General features: G+C 43.5%; 1 long non-coding RNA gene across 1 annotated transcript in view; it reads left to right on the top strand.

Moving 5' to 3' along the window:
- Positions 1-11,186, top strand: part of LOC134935427 (uncharacterized) — a 29,536-nt gene extending 18,350 nt beyond the window's left edge. The window contains exons 2-3 of the long non-coding RNA XR_010180131.1: positions 8,018-8,158; positions 10,807-11,186. This is a non-coding gene — a long non-coding RNA (uncharacterized LOC134935427). The remainder of the gene's footprint in view (positions 1-8,017; positions 8,159-10,806) is intronic.
- The last annotated feature ends 1,841 nt before the right edge of the window (positions 11,187-13,027 follow it).

Here is a 13,027-nt window from a genome sequence, read left to right as displayed (position 1 = left end):
GCGGGCGAGCCGTGCAACTGCACGGGGCGCCCGCCGCGGCACTTAGTTACTCCTTCTTGCCTCTCCCGAGCGCTCCTGCTCGGGGGGCGGAGTTTCGCGGAATGACGCGTTGCGTCGTGACGTCACGACGCAAACGCGTCATTCCGCAAAGCCCCGCCCCCCGAGCAGGAGCGCTCGGGAGAGGCGAGAAGGAGAAGCAAGAAGGAGGAGGCGGCTGGCGCGGGACGTGAGGCGGCGGGACCGAAGAGCGGGAAGACGTAAGTATTCTCTCTCTCTCCCCCTTCCTTCTCCTCAGCTTGAAACCTGCCTGCCGCTGCCGCACTGTGTAAAATGGGGGCACCTGCCTATGGGGATACCTGCCTGCCACACTTTGTAATATGGGGGCACCTGCCTATGGGGATACCTGCCTGCCACACTGTGTAATATGGGGGCACCTGCCTATGGGGATACCTGCCTGCCACACTGTGTAATATGGGGGCACCTGCCTATGGGGATACCTGCCTGCCACACTGTGTAATATGGGGGCACCTGCCTGCGTACTGTGTAATATGGGGGAACCTGCCTGCGTACTGTGTAATATGGGGGCATCTGCCTGCGTACTGTGTAATATGGGGGCACCTGCCTGCGTACTGTGTAATATGGGGGCATCTGCCTGCGTACTGTGTAATATGGGGGCACCTACCTGCGTACTGTGTAATATGGGGGCATCTGCCTGCGTACTGTGTAATATGGGGGCATCTGCCTGCGTACTGTGTAATATGGGGGCATCTGCCTGCGTACTGTGTAATATGGGGGCATCTGCCTGCGTACTGTGTAATATGGGGGCACCTACCTGCGTACTGTGTAATATGGGGGCATCTGCCTGCGTACTGTGTAATATGGGGGCATCTGCCTGCGTACTGTGTAATATGGGGGCACCTACCTGCGTACTGTGTAATATGGGGGCATCTGCCTGCGTACTGTGTAATATGGGGGCATCTGCCTGCGTACTGTGTAATATGGGGGCATCTGCCTGCGTACTGTGTAATATGGGGGCATCTGCCTGCGTACTGTGTAATATGGGGGCATCTGCCTGCGTACTGTGTAATATGGGGGCACCTGCCTGCGTACTGTGTAAAATGGGGATATCTGCCTGCCGTGCTGTGTAAAATGGGGATATCTGCCTGCCGTGCTGTGTAAAATGGGGATATCTGCCTGCCGCGCTGTGTAAAATGGGGAAACCTGCCTGCTGCACTTTGTAAAATGGGGATACCTGCCTGCGTACTGTGTAAAATGGGGGCACCTGCCTGCGTACTGTGTAAAATGGGGATACCAGCCTTCCGTGCTGTGTAAAATGGGGACACCTGCCTGCCGCGCTGTGTAAAATGGGGACACCTGCCTGCCGCGCTGTGTAATATGGGGACACTTGCCTGCTGTAATGTGTAAAAAGGGGACATTTTTATTTTTTCCGTACTGTGGTGGGTGTGATGATATCAGATGAGGCCATGCCCACTTTAATGAGACCACGCCCATTTTAATCAGGCCACACACCCTTGTCGGGAGCGCGCGTGCCTACGGCGCGCGCATGCTTTTTCTTTTTATGGCTATATGGGGGGGCACACTTTTTTTTTTTTTTTTTTTTTTTAGAGCAATAGGGGGGGGGGGGGGGGCGCATTTTGAAATCTCGCACTGGGAGCCAAATTGTCTAGAAACGGCCCTGCTGGGGAGCACCTCTGTTGCAGCGGAATTGCCAGGGCAGATGGAACCAAGAGGAAGCAGTTCTGTCTTCAAATCACAGAGAGATGAGAGCAGTGTGGAATGCAATACAACATTTCCAGAAACAGCTGCGGGGAATGCATCTCAAGGTTTTTTCGGACAATGTATCCATGGTGGCCTATCTCATTCGGCAAGGGGGCACCAAGAGTCGAGTATTAATGGAGGAAGTGTCGAGGATACTGAAATGGGCAGAATGCCATCTCAAGACTCTGACAGCTCTTCATGTTCTAGGAGTAAACAATGTAGTGGCAGATTTTCTCAGCAGACAGGAATTATTAGCAGGAGCATGGGAATTGAACGATGTAGTGTTTCAGAAGATTATTCAGAAGTTTGGAATGCCTCAGGCAGACTTGATGGATGGCCACACACGTCAAAAGTCCCTCTCTTCTTCTCCCGATATCATCTCCCAGGAACAGGGGGAGTGGATGCTTTCTCTCTGCCTTGGACATTCGGACTGGCATATGTATTCCCTCTGTTTCCCATGTTTTCAAGAATTCTCAGGAAAATCAGGGAGGAGAGAGCGCAGGTAATAATAATTGTTCCTTATTGGCCGAACAGGGTTTGGTTTCCTTCAGTGCTGAGGATGGTAGTGCAGGGTCCTTGGAGGTTGCCTTTGAGGAGGGACTTACTGCATCAGGGCCCATTGCTGCATCCAACTCTGCAGCAGCTTCATTTGACGGCGTGGAAATTGAACGGCAATTATTAAGAAGTAGGGGCCTGTCTGAGCAGGTCCTCAATTTGCTCATTCAGGCGAGAAAAAAAGTGTCCTCTAATGTTTATTATAGGATCTGGAAAAAATTCATTTCATGGTCCAATTCAAGATTTAATCCACTGGAAGCAGAAACATCTCAATTTTTACAATTCCTGTTTGAGGGCTTTGAGAAAGGGCTGGCAGTATCTACTATTAAAGTTCAGATATCAGCTCTGAGTGTCCTTTTGGAATGGAAAATGTCTGAGGAGGATTTGGTGAAAAGTTTTGTCAGGCAATTAAAAGAATGAGGCCTCGAGTTAGGTCAACTCTTGCTCCTTGGGACTTAAACTTAGTTCTGAATGTTCTAATGCTGCCTCCGTTCGAGCCTTTACAGGATATTTTGTTAAAGTTCTTGACTTGGAAAGTAGTGTTTCTGGTAGCCATCACAACAGCCAGAAGAGTTAGTGAACTACAGGCTCTATGGTCGGAAGAACCTTATCTTAACTTCTTTCCGGATAGAATTGTTCTAAGAACGAATCCAGATTTCCTGCCAAAGGTGGTGTCGGAGTTTCATCTGAATCAGGACATTGTGTTACCGTCTTTCTACCCAAATCCGCAGAATGCAGAGGAGAGAATGCATAATTTAGATCTAATAAGAGCAGTTTTAATCTATATGGAAAGAGTTAAGGAGTTTCGTAAAACTAAACATTTGTTTGTGTTCCATTCTGGAGTGAAGAAAGGTGAAAAACCAACAAAGCAAACCATTTCCAGATGGATTAGAGAACTCTTAATGTTTATTTATGAAAAGAGTGGTCGTAGAATTCCGGAGGGTCTAAAGGCACACTCTACTAGGGCCGTGGCAACTTCTTGGGCTAAGAAGAGTCGAGTGTCGGCGAAAGACATTTGCGCAGCAGCCATGTGGTCTTCAATACATACGTTCTCTAGTCATTATGCGTTGGATATTGTGGACACCCACTTTGAAAAACATGTCCTTCAGGGGGCATTACAATAAATAAGTATCATGTTTCAGCATTGAAACATAGGCTCTTGTGTGTGTATATTACCCTCCCTATAATGAGTGTTGGTATATCCCAGTAGTTATGGCTGCCATGAAGTAGCGTAGGAGAAAGAAGCAAATTATACTTACCGATAATTTCATTTCTTCGAGATACTTCATGGCAGCCTACAATATACCCTCCCTTAGTAAATTTCTCAGAGGGACCAGTCGTAGGAAACACTCAAAAGACTAAGGAGGAAGAGGAGGAGTGCTGTTATGTACCCAGAGTGGGTGGGCCCTAGTAATTCAGAAAAACTCCCTGTCTAAAGTTAGGAATGGGATACAATCCCCAGTAGTTATGGCTGCCATGAAGTATCTTGAAGAAATGAAATTATCGGTAAGTATAATTTGCTTCTATATATGAGTAATTGAAGAAAAGGGAGCCTTCTAGTGTCTGAAAAAAATTTGTACATAGTGTATACCCAGTGTGAGTAGGAAAAGGACACTACTTATCTGGTATATTAAAGACTTTTCTTCGGTCATAGGATCAATAAAGGAACATGAAAAAAATAAGAACAATAGATCATAGCGTGTACAGTTTTCACGCAATTTTCATACCATTAGGTAACATAAAACCAGTTGTATAAAAAAACAGAGTGCAGTCAGTGTGGTAGCTGTGTGCGTTCCGCCAGCTTCATTCTCTGCGCATCGTCATTAACATTTTTACCATTTCTCGGATACTTATGGACAACTAGATGTATCCGATATCCTATATGGATAGATAAGCTCAATATATTTTTTATCCTGTACGCTTGTATTTCTTCCATTTGTATATTTGTGTTGTATTACATTTTGTGAAAAACCTTTTAAAAAACATCCCTGGCTGTGGATTTATAAAATTGTGGGATTTGCTAATACCCACTAAGGTTTTTTATACAACTGGTTTTATGTTACCTAATGGTATGAAAATTGCGTGAAAACTGTACACGCTATTATCCATTGTTCTTATTTTTTTCATGTTCCTTTATTGATCCTATGACCGAAGAAAAGTCTTTAATATACCAGATAAGTAGTGTCCTTTTCCTACTCACACTGGGTATACACTATGTACAAATTTTTTTAGACACTAGAAGGCGCCCTTTTCTTCACTTGCTCAAATTTACTATTTATGTGTTTTCCAAGCACATATTTAATTGTTTAAGGTTGCGGCCACTCATATTATAGAGGAGTGTCAATTATTATTACTTTTTATTCTTTGTCACGTGTATTGGTAGTACCGTGTGGTACCTGAGCGCCCCCTTAACTATTGTTCTTCATATATATATATATATATATATATATATATATACACACTGCTCAAAAAAATAAAGGGAACACTAAAATAACACATCCTAGATCTGAATGAATGAAATGTTCTTGTTAAATACTTTGTTCTTTACATAGTTGAATGTGCTGACAACAAAATCACACAAAAATTATCAATGGAAATCACATTTATTAACCCATGGAGGTCTGGATTTGGAGTCACACTCAAAATTAAAGTGGAAAAACACACTACAGGCTGATCCAACTTTGATGTAATGTCCTTAAAACAAGTCAAAATGAGGCTCAGTAGTGTGTGTGGCCTCCACGTGCCTGTATGACCTCCCTACAACGCCTGGGCATGCTCCTGATGAGGTGGCGGATGGTCTCCTGAGGGATCTCCTCCCAGACCTGGACTAAAGCATCCGCCAACTCCTGGACAGTATGTGGTGCAATGTGGCGTTGGTGGATGGAGCGAGACATGATGTCCCAGATCTGCTCAATTGGATTCAGGTCTGGGGAACGGGCGGGCCAGTCCATAGCATCAATGCCTTCGTCTTGCAGGAACTGCTGACACACTTAAGCCACATGAGGTCTAGCATTGTCTTGCATTAGGAGGAACCCAGGGCCAACCACACCAGCATATGGTCTCACAAGGGGTCTGAGGATCTCATCTCAGTACCTAATGGCAGTCAGGTTACCTCTGGCAAGCACATGGAGGGCTGTGCGGCCCCCCCCAAAGAAATGCCACCCCACACCATTACTGACCCACTGCAAACCGGTCATGCTGGAGGATGTTGCAGGCAGTAGAACGTTCTCCTTGGCCTCTCCAGACTCTGTCACGTCTGTCACATGTGCTCAGTGAGAACCTGCTTTCATCTGTGAAGAGCACAGGGCGCCAGTGGCGAATTTGCCAATCTTGGTGTTCTCTGGCATATGCCAAACGTCCTGCACAGTGTTGGGCTTTAAGCACAACCCCCACCTGTGGACGTCGGGCCCTCATACTTCCCTCATGGAGTCTGTTTCTGATTGTTTGAGTAGACACATGCACATTTGTGGCTTGCTGGAGGTCATTTTGCAGGGCTCTGGCAGTGCTCCTCCTGTTCCTCCTTGCACAAAGGTGGAGGTAGTGGTCCTGCTGCTGGGTTGTTGCCCTCCTACGGCCTCCTCCACGTCTCCTGATGTACTGGCCTGTCTCCTGGTAGCGCCTCCATGCTCTGGACACTACACTGACAGACACAGCAAACCTTCTTGCCACAGCTCGCATTGATGTGCCATCCTAGATGAACTGCACTACCTGAGCCACTTGTGTGGGTTGTAGACTCCGTCTCTTGCTACCACTAGAGTGAAAGCACTGCCAGCTTTCAAAAGTGACCAAAACATCAGCCAGAAAGTATAGGAGCTGAGAAGTGGTCTGTGGTCACCACCTGCAGAACAACTCCTTTATTGGGGGTGTCTTGCTAATTGCCTATAATTTCCACCTGTTGTCTATTCCATTTGCACAACAGCATGTGAAATTTATTGTCAATCAGTGTTGCTTCCTAAGTGAACAGTTTGATTTCACAGAAGTGTGATTGACTTCGAGTTCCATTGTGTTGTTTAAGTGTTCCCTTTATTTTTTTGAGCAGTATATATATATATATATATATATATATATATATACTGTGTAATATATTTATATATATATATATATATATATGTGTATATATATGTGTATATATATAAGTATGTGTATGATTTTTCCGGCAATGCTCAGGGTGTGCAATGGGGTCTTGCGTGGCCCCGAGCTTTGCAAATATTTTCATGCGAGAAGTGGAAAATGACCTTTTTCTATCAAAATCCAAATGTAGCAGGGAATATTAAAGCATACTTCCGCTACATAGATGATATCTTTGTATTATGGTCGGGATCGCATGAGAGTTTCCAACAGGCCATGTTTGACATCAACCAGTTAGATGACTCAATTAAATTCACATATTCCACCAGCTATGAAGAAATACACTATCTAGATGTGGCTATCAACCAAGATCATCTACACCACTTGCATACCTCTTTATTTGTCAAAGAAACGGACAGAAATACCACTCTGCATGCTAATAGTCACCATCCATCGACCCTCAAATGGGGACTGCCATATTCCCAATATATGAGGATCAGACGCATCTGCAGCAATCAAGCTGAGACTATCAAACAGATGGACATCATGACAAGAAAATTCATTGAAAGAGGTTATAAACTCAAATTCCTAAAGGAAGCCAAAAGCAGAGCCTTGAAGCAAGATAGAATAAGTTTATTAAACAAAATCCAAAGTACTAAAAAACCGGACTTTATAGTTTGGACTCAAGATTTTTCCACCACCAGTATGAACACCATGCAGAAAGCCAAACAAATTTGGCCCATTATCACCCAAGACAAACAACTACAGTCTCTTAAAGGAGCAAAGATTTTACCCTCTTATCGAAGAGGAAGAAACATCAAAGATTGGGTGGTACATAATGATGTTTCCAATCTTAAAGTATCACCGCCTGGCCACTTCTTGACAAGGAAGCCAGGTAACTTTAAATGCCTTGGGTGTACCACATGCAGTAGTTTGGAACCAGGTGCCGTTTTCCATCATCCACGCTCTGGAAAGGAGTTTAAGATTAAACGATTTTACACCTGTACAAGCCGATATGTGATTTACTATATCAAATGCCCGTGTGGGTTATTGTACATTGGCAAGACTATTCGCCAGTTCAAGGAAAGAATAGCGTTACACCGATCCAGTATACGTGCGGCTTTAGAGGGACGGGGCTCTGACCAGCCAGTAGCCCGTCATTTTAAGGAGCTACAACACAGTATGTCATCCATACGGTATAAAATCATTGATGGAGTACCCGAGTCCCCAAGAGGGGGAAACCGAGGTCGAATCCTACTTCAAAAAGAATCCTGGTGGATACATACACTACAGTCTGTGAAGCCCTTTGGACTTAATGACATTCTATCATTCACTAGCTTCTTATAATTTGTTATAATTGCACTGCCCTTTTTTCCACAGGTGTTGCCTAAGATACAAACCATATTATTATGACAGTGTGATACTTACAGTGTGAGGTTCCGTCCATATCTGATATCATAATGCTGTCTCATGCAGATGTTAAACATTAGCTTATAAGCTTTTTAAGATAATAGTATATTTACTTGTGACATTTTACATTAGCAGACTAGACCTATAGTGCCTCATACATTGCGGGTCATGATTGAATCTTTGCTACATGTTTTCATTCTTACAGTTGTAACGGGTTACTATGGTGATGGGACGTCACTATGATTCTCCACGCCCCCCCTATGTTGCCGGGTCGCCGGCGCGGGAGCGCGCCAATGACGTCATCGGCTCGAGGAGGGTGCCGTGGAAGCAAGTGCACGAGGTGTTGGTAATGTATAAAAGTTTTATTTGTATAATACAGATTGTCTTGATAAAAGGGCAGCAGCCCTGAAACGTTGATCACATCACTGTGTCTGCGCATTCATTCAGTCTTCAAGAGTGCCAGCTTGCTTTTGGAAATATTAAATATATATATAAGTATATATATATAATTTTATCATATATATATATATATATATATATATATATATATATATATATATATGTATGTATGTATGTATGTATGTATGTGTATATATATATATATATATATATATATATATATATATATGTGTGTGTGTGTGTGTGTGTGTGTGTGTGTGTGTGTGTGTGTGTGTATATATATATATATATATATATATATATATAATGCACTGTGAATTGTTTCCTTCATATATATGATTACTACACTAACCCTGTATCAGTATCTTTCTTTTCTTTTCTTACCTGTCGTTTACAATAAAAAAAAATTTAAACATTGCACACTTTGGAAGATTTAAAAGATTTATCTCTTCATTTAAATAAAATAATAAAAACAACATATCTTCTAGATTAGGACGTAGTCATCATCTCTACAATCACAATGTCGACAGTCAAAAGGTCGACACAATAATATTTAGATGCCATAATGTTGACATAATTAAAATTTTGATACCCAACATGCTGACAACTGAAAAATGTACATACAGTCAAGAAATCAACACATGAAATAATAACAGTTAAACTGTCAACATTTGAAATGTCGACACGGTTAAAATCATGACAATAGAAATTTTAGTACTTTAGAGTGCTTCAATTGTAGCTGTGTTCACGGCGCTTATACATTGTTGGGGGATGGGCAGGAATGAAGGTTAAGAAAAGAGAAAATGAAATTAAAGTGGGGGGGTAAGAGAAATAGAGTTAACTGTGCAAATGAGATTCAACTATAGAATAAAACAACAATTGTTTACACGATCACAAACAAACCCAGGTACCTGGAAGAAAGATTATAAAATCTATACATTGTAAAATGGTGTAGCTACACCCCAGTTTTCTGCTTGACCGGCTTATAAGTATTGTCCAGAGACCTGTGATCATTTAAAATGGGTCGTGCCAGATCTTGTTGTTGGGATTAATGTGCAAAATATAAATCCTGCTGTTGTGGTTTATATGTGACAAGAAATCCTTGTGTGTGCTAATTTACAGTTTATAAAAGCACCTCACAGTTAGTGGGTCACAGAAGAGTAACAGGTAGAGACATTCATTCCTCTTGATGAGGTGTTTACCTGGTCCTCCTTTCTGGTGTGGCTCCTTTATGGTGTGGCAGTGGACCAACTCCCATTCCCTACTGCCACTGTGGTCCAATCGGATAACAGTATGAAGCAGTGATAAGAGTGGAGAAGTAAACCAGTGAAGAAGTTGCCCATAGCAACCAATTAGCATTGAAGTAACATTTATAAATTGTATACAATAAAATTATACAAAGCAGCTGATTGGTTGCCATGGGCAACTTCTCCACTGGCTCACTTCTCCACTTTTATCACTGCTTCATACATTTACCCAAATATGCGGTACTCCTGCTCCGATGCTGCGTACACTTATTCACTGGGCCTAATTCAGTCCTGATCGCTGCTGTGCATTGTCGCACAGCAGGCGATCAGGTCTGAACTGCACCTGATCCGGTGCTGCAGTGCACCGGCGCGTGCCAGACAGCCAGGGCTGGATTACGACCACGGGGGGCCCGGGGCACGTAAGACAGTGTGGCCCCTATGAGATAGAGAGGTGTGTGTGTGTGCTACTTACCAGCCGCTACAGACTCTGCCGCGATGAACCCTCCTGCACTTCCGTCCCCGGCAGCTAGGCAACGAATCGGCAATCAGCAATCGATGAACCAGCCTGCGCGCACCCTGCAGACCCGCCACATGAAAAACAGCTGAGCGCAGCTGACCAGGACACTTCCGCTGCAGTGACGGCCACAGCTCAGAAACACAGATCGGACCAGAACACAGATCCGATCTGTGGGATAGCGGCGGGGGGGGGGGGCCTTTTGGAAAGGGGGGCCCGGGGCACCCCCCTTAATCCGGCTCTGCAGACAGCCGATGGCTATCTCAGCCCTGCATTCGCCTCTGCCTGATTGACAGGCAGAGGCGGTAGTCGCTCGGCAGGAGGGGGCAGGCCGGCGGCATTTGCCTGCCGTTTTAGGGGCATGGTCCAGGCAATGCAGGCGTGATTGGACCATGCGGGAGGCAGGCCACTGCAGCTGCGTGACCTCACACGCAGCCGCTGCGACCTGGACAGCGACGAGTAGCTCCCTGCCAGTGCGCAGGAGCTGCACAGGTAGGGAGCTACTCAGAAAGTACAAAAGCATCGCTGCTGTGCGATGCTTTTGTACTTTTGCAGGGGGGGGGGATAGGGCCTGACATGCGGGGTGGACTAACCTCTTGCTGGGCGTCCCCCCTCATGTCAGAGTAAAGGATCATACCTGTGCAAAATTTTGAACGGCTATGATCAACTCTGAATTAGGCCCACTGTGTCCAGCGTCTCTGTATTCTTCCTAGCTGTTGGACCACACTGTAGAACACACAGCTGAAACTTCCGGCTTGTCTGGCGCAGGTGTCAGTAGTGATAAGACTTTCTCTGCTCAGTGAATTTATCTTGTTCAATTGTTTTCCACTTCAGGGCTTCATCAGCGTTCCCAAACTCGGTCGCCTATGGATTTTTAAAATGTGGAGAGGAGTTGGAGATTTCTAATGCAGCAGAACTTATCGATTCTATTTATTTAGATACCCCAAAATTACATACATTTATAAGTAATATATCCAAACAGGGGTGCTGCCTCAGACCAATATTAATTATGGAGGAACAAAGGAAAGAAAATGGAGTCCAATTGTGGCGCACTAAGTAGAAAAGAGTATTAAAATTTAACTTTTATTAATTCAATGTTAACATATTCATGTATCAAAACAGTGAAATATTGTCTAGAAGATAATAAAGTGAATAAAAAGAAAAATATTTTTTTTTGTGTGTATTAAAAACTCAACTGTGTATCCAATTCCTGTCTGTCTCTTTTATTATTGCTCAGGTTGTCTGTACTGTTGCTTGTATCTAAAGACCCTATTGGGAGTGATTTTCCAACTAAATTATTAGGGATTGTTAGATTTAATAGATTTGTATAATTTCAGGGGAATAGACAGTAATGGGCTATATTGGCTACATGGATATCATAAGGTGGTTAATATGACTATTAGTATCAGGGATAAAGTAATTGCAGAGCACTTATTAGGCCTGTTAATGTAAATAGTGTACTATACACTTTTATAGATCTTAGTAGACACACAGGGTTGGTGAGGCTCACTATGGTGTGTCCATTGCTGTTACCACTAAGTTTTATTTCAATGGATTTTAAATAAATGGATTATCCCCCATACAATGAATTAACTCTGCATGATAACCAGGGTCACTTTCAATAGATGACTTGGTAACCAGTTGTTCTAATTTCTATTAATTCTATTTAGATTCATTTCAGCAGTATTGTGCTCCGCATTTCAATATTATATTCAACATGCATCGAAATATTACATTCTGTGTTTTTTGTTTGTTCCATACGGCAGGCACTGGAGAAAGGTCTCACTATTTATATGCCTGTTAGTACTACCTGATTTCTCAGAAACTGAATAATATTTAGAATTCCAACTGCTCTGATAACCTCAATTGACACATGTAGATTTCATTTGGTTCATTACCAATTTACATGTCTGCAGATATCTGAATGTGCTTATTAGTTCTTTATCCAGACACTGGAGCAATTGCTCACAATAAAATGTCTGTTCTTTATGTATTTATATTTAAATCTCTGCACTCAGACACTGGAGAAAATGCTGACTATATCCTGTCAGCTTTAAAGAGTCAGCCTATGGATTCATATTGTATTCACTGACTCAATACAGTTGTTACATTTCCAAACATAAATGTATCAACAAGAGATTATTCATATAGGCCCTCATTCCGAGTTGTTCGCTCGCAAGCTGCTTTTAGCAGCATTGCACACGCTAACCCGCCGCCTACTGGGACTGAATCTTAGTTTAGCAAAATTGCGAACGAAAGATTCTCAAAATTGCGAATAGAAATTTCTAAGCAGTTTCTGAGTAGCTCGACACTTACTCTGCCACTGCGATCAGTTCAGTCAGTTTCGTTCCTGGTTTGACGTCACAAACACACCCAGCGTTCGCCCAGACACTCCCCCGTTTCTCCAGCCACTCCCGCGTTTTTCCCAGAAACGGCAGCGTTTTTTCACACACTCCCATAAAACGGCCAGTTTCCGCCCAGAAATACCCACTTCCTGTCAATCACACAACGATCACCAGAACGAAGAAAAAACCTCGTAATGCCGTGAGCGAAATACCAAACTTCTTAGCAAATTTACTTGGCGCAGTCGCAGTGCGAACATTGCGCATGCGCAAATAGCGGAAAATCGCTGCGATGCGAAGAAAATTACCGAGCGAACAACTCGGAATGAGGGCCATACTTTGACCAGACACTGGAAGATCCCTTCACTATAATATGTCTGTTTGCAGGTGTCAATAAGAAACAGTTGCAGCTTTTCAGTTCAGTCTGAACTTGCATGTTATACCACTTTCAGACAGAAAAATCTCAAAATCCCGGGTTTTTCCCAGATTTGTGAAACTGGGAAAAACCCGGGTTACAGTTCCTAACCCCCTTTCACACAGCACATTTAACCCGGATTATTCCTGGGTCAACCCCTTTCAGACAGAACCCGTGTCAGCCCTGCAATAGACTTGTGTGTCATAAGAAATGGACTGTTTTTATGGCACACAGAGATGAGAAAAAAAACACTGCTTCATCTCCTTACCGCAAGGGGACCGGCTAGATGATAGCATAA

The sequence above is a fragment of the Pseudophryne corroboree genome, chromosome 6 (assembly GCF_028390025.1).
Source record: "Pseudophryne corroboree isolate aPseCor3 chromosome 6, aPseCor3.hap2, whole genome shotgun sequence".
NCBI classification, from domain to species: domain Eukaryota; kingdom Metazoa; phylum Chordata; class Amphibia; order Anura; family Myobatrachidae; genus Pseudophryne; species Pseudophryne corroboree.
The sequence above is the reverse complement of the archived record's forward strand: the minus strand, read 5'-3'. Positions and strand labels throughout refer to the sequence as shown.